Source organism: Euprymna scolopes, chromosome 8 (assembly GCF_053919585.1).
Source record: "Euprymna scolopes isolate OS-2025 chromosome 8, ASM5391958v1, whole genome shotgun sequence".
NCBI lineage: Eukaryota > Metazoa > Mollusca > Cephalopoda > Sepiida > Sepiolidae > Euprymna > Euprymna scolopes.
In genome coordinates this window covers 164,514,645-164,522,582 of record NC_136489.1, presented here as the reverse complement: position 1 = coordinate 164,522,582, position 7,938 = coordinate 164,514,645, and positions in this window count along the sequence as shown.

Sequence of the window (7,938 nt, the reverse complement as noted above, 5' to 3'; positions counted from 1 at the left end):
TATAATTAATTGGTTAACTTCTGTCAACTATTGCTTCCTAAATAATCTACGGCACTTTAGTGATCATGATGCAATACTAACGTTGCCGAGAAAGACATTAATTCAAAAAAAAACTTAATAGCAAAGTATACGCATATGTATCTGAAAAAGATGGCCGTCCTCATAGGGTAATGGAGACAGCAGTTTAAGCTCGTAAGATGACATGATATATGTCATTTGCCAGCAACTAAATCATTAAATTTAAGATGGCATGATACATGTCATTTATCAGCAACTAATTCATGAAATTTAAGATGACATGATGCATGTCATTTATCAGCAACTAATTCATGAAATTTAAGATGGCATGATACATGTCACTTATAAGCAACTAATTCATGAAATTTAAGATGGCATGATACATGTCATTTATCAGCAACTAATTCATGAAATTTAAGATGGCATGATACATGCCATTTATCAGCAACTAATTCATGAAATTTAAGATGACATGATACATGTCATTTATCAGCAACAAATTCATGAAATTTAAGATGACATGATACATGTCATTTATCAGCAACAAATTCATAAAATTTAAGATGACATGATACATGTCATTTATCAGCAACTAATTCATAAAATTTAAGATGACATGATAATACTCTAGCCAACCTCCCTGTTGGTCCACTTTTCAACAACATTGATCAGATCCCCTGTTCTATAATCAAGTCCTAAATAACATCTATTCTAATATTATATATCACGTTTTCTGTACTTCATATAATCACAACTATTCATCTATAATATAAATCTCACATTTTTGTTTTATTTTACTTCAGTCGAAGTTCTCAGAAATCAAGGGGCCCACAACCTGGGGCTAACACTTGAACTCTATATGAGATACATAGATATTCGAATGTTCCATTAAAGTTCTTTATTTCTCAAACACTGAGTTAGTAAAGAATTGAGAACATAATTTTCCTCTCCCCAATTAACCATTCTTATACGTTGTAGTATATCTTTCATGTTGGTCTCTTGGTCTTACTGGATTCCAGGAGAAGAATTTATCTAGTCTGGTTGAGTATCCAGCTTCGTGCTATTACTTGAGGTAATATCACTTGGAGAAGGTGCACTATTCCTCAGAAAAGCAAATGTGGGTTAGCTGCACTGAGATCTTATTTGGGCAGCGAATACTATGTTATTTTGAATATTTGGTCAGGGTTTACTTCTATGGAAAAAGTATCCTCGTGCTAGATTGTTCTGACAAACTCCTGTACAGAGAGACCTTAGACACTCGAGGACAGTGTCTAGTAGGCATTCACGTTCTCCCCCTGTCTGTTTAGATGTATGTATTGTAATGTATTTATGTATAAAACTTTCGACATAGAGGACGGATTTTCACGAGATCGATGTCGTTTTAAAGCTCGACCCTCCGGATGAAAGTTTGCTAAAAACATTAATTCCGTCACCCTCAACTGGGCCCTTTTCTACAGGGAGGGATTTTTTTTTTTTTTCGACGATAGTTTCGGAAGTCATCCCCTCTTTTCGATAGACTAGCCTTGATTTTAACCTTTGCCACTTCCGGTCTGGCGATGGACGCAACGGCAAAGACGTCACTTTTTTCACGCTTTTTTCCTCCTTTGCGGTACGAGTTCGAGCCTGCCTGCTACGACTTTTTTATTTATTGTTCAACGCACGCCTACAAACGCCGGGCACCTGAACTAGTTGCTTCTTAAATAATCTAATGCACTTCAGTGATCATGAAATACTAATGTCGTCTAGAAAGATATTCACTCACAAAACTTAATAGCAAAGTATATACAGATGTGTCTGAAAACGTCCTCATAGGCTAATGGAGACAGCAATTTAAGCTCGTAAGATGACCTGATACATGTCATTTATCAGCAATCAGGCGAGGAAGATATTTTTATTTCTCTGAGTTCTACTCTCGCTGATGACATCAGATTCTTCAATTCAATTAAAACAGCTTCAGTAACCAATTAAATTATATTTTACGATGACAATACACAAATCCAAAGTGCTATCCTTGGCAGTGATTGGTTCATCTTAGCTTTACCCATGGGCAGTTTCATGTGCGATGCTCACGCTTGGGCGACCGACAACGTCTATATGCATCAGCACCAGAAGCGAAAAGATTAAATATTATGTATACAAGAGGTTTCTACAAATAACAAAGCCAATGATTCGTTCTTTTAAACACATTTGCTTACAAATAATCATCTTATTTTAATAATTTCAGATTCTAACAAACACCATACAATTGTCAGGCACAAATAGTCCACCTCCTTATTGGTCCGCTTTTCAACAACATTGATCAGATCCACTGTTCTAGAATACATTCCTAAATAACTTTTAATTTTTGTGGGGTATATGGTTAGAAAAAAAAACGTACCGGGCATATCTACATCGCTCTTTGGGAAAGAAGGAGGAAAGGATGGCCAGCGCATTATACATCAAGAATGGTTTATAAGGAGTGAAAATTTTGGGTTGATGAATAAAGTATACAAACATATATCGGCATGTTGAAATGATAACGTTCTTTTAAACAAGCCGACATGTTTGTGTTTCTTTCTGCGCATGATCATATAATTTTAAGTGTATTGATATTTATCTTTATTATCTTGGTCTCGATATCAACATCGGTAGATTTTTATTTATTTATTTTTTTACGCGGTGATCACCACTTATCAAGGCTCGGAAGCCACTCAGGGATAAGGGTTATTGCAAGTACAGTACGTTAGTGTGGAGATTTAATGAAGTGTTCACTTAAGGGGGAGGTTCATCAGGAATTTGTTTACGTTGGACTTGAAGACATCCAAGTTGAAGTCAGGTGGGAAGCAGGCAGACAGAACAGAGTTCCACAGGCGTGCAGTTCTAAGAAAGAAGCTTTGTTCATGGAATCTACATTTTGATTTAGGCACAGATAAAGAGTGGGGAAAATTGTTCACAGTGGATTCAGCTAGACGGGTGTTTTTCATGAAAGATTGGCGAGTTAAAGCACACGGTCGGGAAGCAAAATGTTTTGGTTTCGATTTTAGCTGATGGCACTAAGTCCTTTTTAACTTTTGCCGTCATATTTTTGTATTAATAAATGCGAACATCTGCATGATTTTAAATATATTTGAACATATTTTACGGCAAGCGGAATCAAAAGTGGTTTCGCATTAATATATAAATTCTTGCATCATATTTTGAAAGAAGGACTAAAATATAAGATTAAACTAGAAAAGAAAGTTAGTGCTACCGGTGAAACTTCTATAAAATAAAACGCATCTACTTCTACCTCATGAAGAATATGGAAACGGGAGCCATTATGAATTATGTTTCGTTTAATCAATGATAATTACGTATGAGGACGGAATATTCACATATATCAGATGCAATCTGACAACGCCGGGTACTTCAGCTAGTATACTAGTAAGATTCCTCAACAACCAATTTGTACGACCGTTTCCCAGACGATACATTGAAATAAACATCAACACAGAATTAGACCCTCAAAAATAAAACTTTTTTCATGATTTCTGCCAACCAGCGGACAGACAACGACCATACAGCAACTCATGGGGTTTATATGCTAAGGAAGGGTAATAATAATTCACATAGAAAATTAAAAAATCATATCAAGACACGTACACATAAATCATAGGTTAAATAAATGAAAATGATTTTTCAATATCACGTCCCTATAATGAAACTGAAAAAAACTGACATTTTGTCGATTACAGATTATTGGGAAAAGATTAAAAAAAAAGATAAATTTTCCAATAGTCAACATAAAGAGGTTTGCAGTTAATAGTTCAAGTATTGCCTTTTATAGCTTTGATAAAGTTGAAACTTTCCAAAATTTATAATTGGTGTTAAATCGAAGAAAAGGAAAATTTGTGAACTAGTAAAATGTAATAGTTAGAAATGACTAATATTATTAATGACGTGAATATATGTGTATATATATGCACTGGCGATTCCCAAAAGGATGAAACACTAGTGTGTGTAGGTATTTAATAATTATTATAGTAAATTATATATATATATATATATATATATATACACACACACACACACACATATATATATATATATATATATATATATATATACACACACACACACACACATATATATATATATATATATATATATATATATATATACATACACATGTAAGAGCAGAATAAAGTTAGCACGCTGGTTCTAATCACTGAAGTTACGTAACCATGAGCCATGCCAATTTCCGTTGGGTTACGATTTGGAAATGTTAGGGGCTGTATGTACCGCGCTGTGACGTAGAAATTTCCAAGTTGTTATCTGGGGGGGGGGCGCGTTTAATCTACTAGAAGAGATGCTCTTTCAATTTCGTTAAGACCTGCATCTAGTTGGAAAACTGTCTTTTGGAAGCCATTGCCCCGACTGAGATTAGTAGTTCTGCCAAAACGTTTGCATGGTTCTACCTGAAGCCTTCAAATCATCTGCTTTGATTTTAGAACAACTTGGTTGTTGTGGCGGACTTCATACACCGAAATTGACAGGAGAATCCATATATATATATATATGATAAATTCCACAGCCAAACAACGTCGCAGCCCACAAGAGCCATGAGAGTCAACGAACCGGAAGTCCAAGACCAGAGTTATATATATAAGTGAAAGTGTGTGTGTGTCTGTCTATGTACATTTCTCTACACAATAACTGTCAATTTTCAGTCTTACAGACACGAAATTTCATATACAGGATAATAAGATTTGGGAAAATCTGTGTGATCGGATTTCGGCCAGAAATTTGGCTGTTAAGGGGTCAAAGTTCAACGATTTGACCTTTGAGAACTCTACCGAACTCCTCCAACAATTTTGGGTCTAAACAATTGAAATTTTAGATATAGGTTCCTTGGACATGGATCTAATTTAATAACTAGATTTGAGCCTAAAACAAATATTAAGAGGTCATAATAGGGGTCAAAGTTTTTTTAAAAATTAGACCTCTGCGGTCTCTACCAAATTACTCAGACAATTTCTGGTCTAAACATTTGAAATTTTACATAAAGGGTATTCAGAGATAGGGCAAGCTTTTTAGTCGGTTTGGTTCGGAAATTTGAGTTACCAATATATAAATGTATGTATGTATGTTTGCATGTCTGCCTAAAACTTTCAACAGAGGCGACGGATTTTTACAAGCTCAGTATCGTTTTGAAGTACGACCTTTCAGACGACAAATATCGAAAAATTGGCTAAAAACATTATCCTCACCTGCAACTGGGCACTTTTCTACAAAGTAGTCGCTTTTTTTTTTTGCTAGTATATCTATAAAAGTGAAAATGTCTGTCTGTGTACATTTCCCTACACAATATTTTTGTCAATTTTCAGTCTACAGACTCGAAATTTGATAGAGAGGGTATGGAGATTTGAGAAAATCTTTGTAATCCGTTTTCGGCTAGAAATTTGGCTGTTAAGGGGTCAAAATTCAACGATTTGACCTTTGAGAACTCTACCAAACTCCTCCACCAGTTTTGGATCTAAACACTTGAAATTTCTTCACCTTCAACTGGGCACTTTTCTACAGGGAGAGGTCGCTTTTTTCGCCGATATTGTCGAAAGTTATCCCATATTTCGATTGTCTAGCCTTAATTTAAACCTACGTCACTTCCAGTTTGGTGGTGGTCGTAACAGCAAAGATGTCACTTTTTTTCATTATTTTCCTCCTTCGTGGTAAGAGTTCACGTCTGCCTTCCTACTACCATTTTTTTTTTTTTTTTGCTCAACATACACCTCCAAACACCCGCGCAACACCGGGCTGAAATGCTAGTATATATATATATATATATATATATATATATATATATATATATATATATCGCACGTTTTTATACCAATCCTTAATTCATGAACATACAACAAATAAATAAGTTTATATTCCAATAATCAAGACGTCCTGGATATGACCTTAAACTATATCCGATGGTGAGGCCACAGCTTACGGGCTTTGGAGACTGTGGAGCCACCCTTTAATTGCCATTGCTCCCAGGTCCACTCTGAACCGGAGTGGTAGTACGATGGGTTAAATAGAAACCGACCTAAATATATATATATATATATATTAAAAAATCGTTCTTCAAAATCACTAGATTCGGCATTAAATAACCTGAAAAGGGTTGATATACCGTAAAACAAAAACAACCAACCAACCAATAATCAAGATGTTGACCATCTTGAATGGCACCAACAAAACAAATCATCAGATATTACATTGGTTCATCGAAGAAAATGTACACATGTATATCTTTACTTGGTTCAAAAAGGAAAGCTAATTTTAAAACGAAATAGGAAAGTTTAAAAACACTAAAAATAGGCGATTATAGATAAAACTTTGACGACATATTTGTATGTACAAGACAGAAGTTTAGTTGGTGGAAGCCGAGTGAAATAAGTCGATTCTTAACGCCATATTTGAATTCCTACTTAGCTATCAACATTGCTCAATTTTACGTCTTCATAATATTGGAGGATGAAAAAAGAAATAAGGATAAAAATAATAAACTATAAAAACATAATAACAACAATAATAATATTAATAATAATAATATTATTAATATTATTATTAATAATATTAATATTATAAATATTAATATTATTATTAATAATATTGATAATATTAATAATAATAAAAATAATAAGATTAAAAATAGAAATAATAATAATAAAGATGTATACAGGAAGCAAGCGTACCAGACTGGGTGACAAAAGGTAGAACCAGACTGCTACAGAAGGGCACGAAGAAAGGAACCGTCCCTAGCAACTATAGGCCAATTACGTGATTACCAACTATATGAAAGATACTGACAGCACAACTGAGGGAACAAACCTACCACTCTCTGAATAACCGTGGACTCATCCCCGAGGAGTAGAAAGGATGCCAAAAAGAAAAGAGGAACACATGACCTGCTATATATAGATCAAAAGATCCTAAAGGAGGTAAAAAGGAGAAAGAATTTAGCCATAAAAAGCGTACGACAGGATCCCCTAAGCATGGATAATAGAATGCCTAAAAATGTATAAAATACCAAGCGGGATCACCAATGTAACAGAAAATGCAATGAAAACATGGAGAGTGGAATTGACAGCTGATGGACAACACCTAACAGAAATGAACATACAAAGAGGCATCTTCCAAGGAGATAGCCATGATGCCCCTGAATAGTATTCTGAGAAAGTGCCAAGCCGGATACAAGTTCTCCAATAGAGAGGAAAAAATTAACCACCTGATGTACATGGACGATCTGAAACTTTTTGCAAGGATCGAAAAGGAGATAGACACTAATTAACACTACAAGGATCTTGAGCCAAGATATCCAAATGGTATTTGGAATGGAAAAGTGTGCACAACTAGTTATAAGAAAGGGAAAACTAGAAACGACAGAAGGCATGGAACTACCCAACCAAACAGAAATGAGGGCCCTAGGAGAACAAGACGACTATAAATACTTGCGAATTCTGGAAGCAGACACCATCAGAGCAACAGAAATAAAAGAGAAAATTGGAAAGGAATACCTCAGGAGAACAAGAAAACTCCTGGAAACGAAATTATATAGCAGAAACCTAATAAAAAGTTTAAATACATGAGCAGTATCACTAGTAAGATACTCTGGACCATTTATAGGGTGGACCAAATAAGAACTGAGACAACTCAACCAGGAAACTCATGACTATACATAATGCACTACACCCAAAGGACGATATTGACAGACTCTATGTGAAAAGGAAAGACGGCGGGGGAGGACTGATCTGTATAGAAGACTGTGAAGGACACGAAAAAAGAACTGGAAAAATACATAATGCAAAACACTGAAAGGATAATTATAGCAGCGAGAGACACTGAAAAAAACCCAACAAAACAGAAAACACAGAGACAAATGACAAAACGAGAAAAGAGAAATGGGAAAAG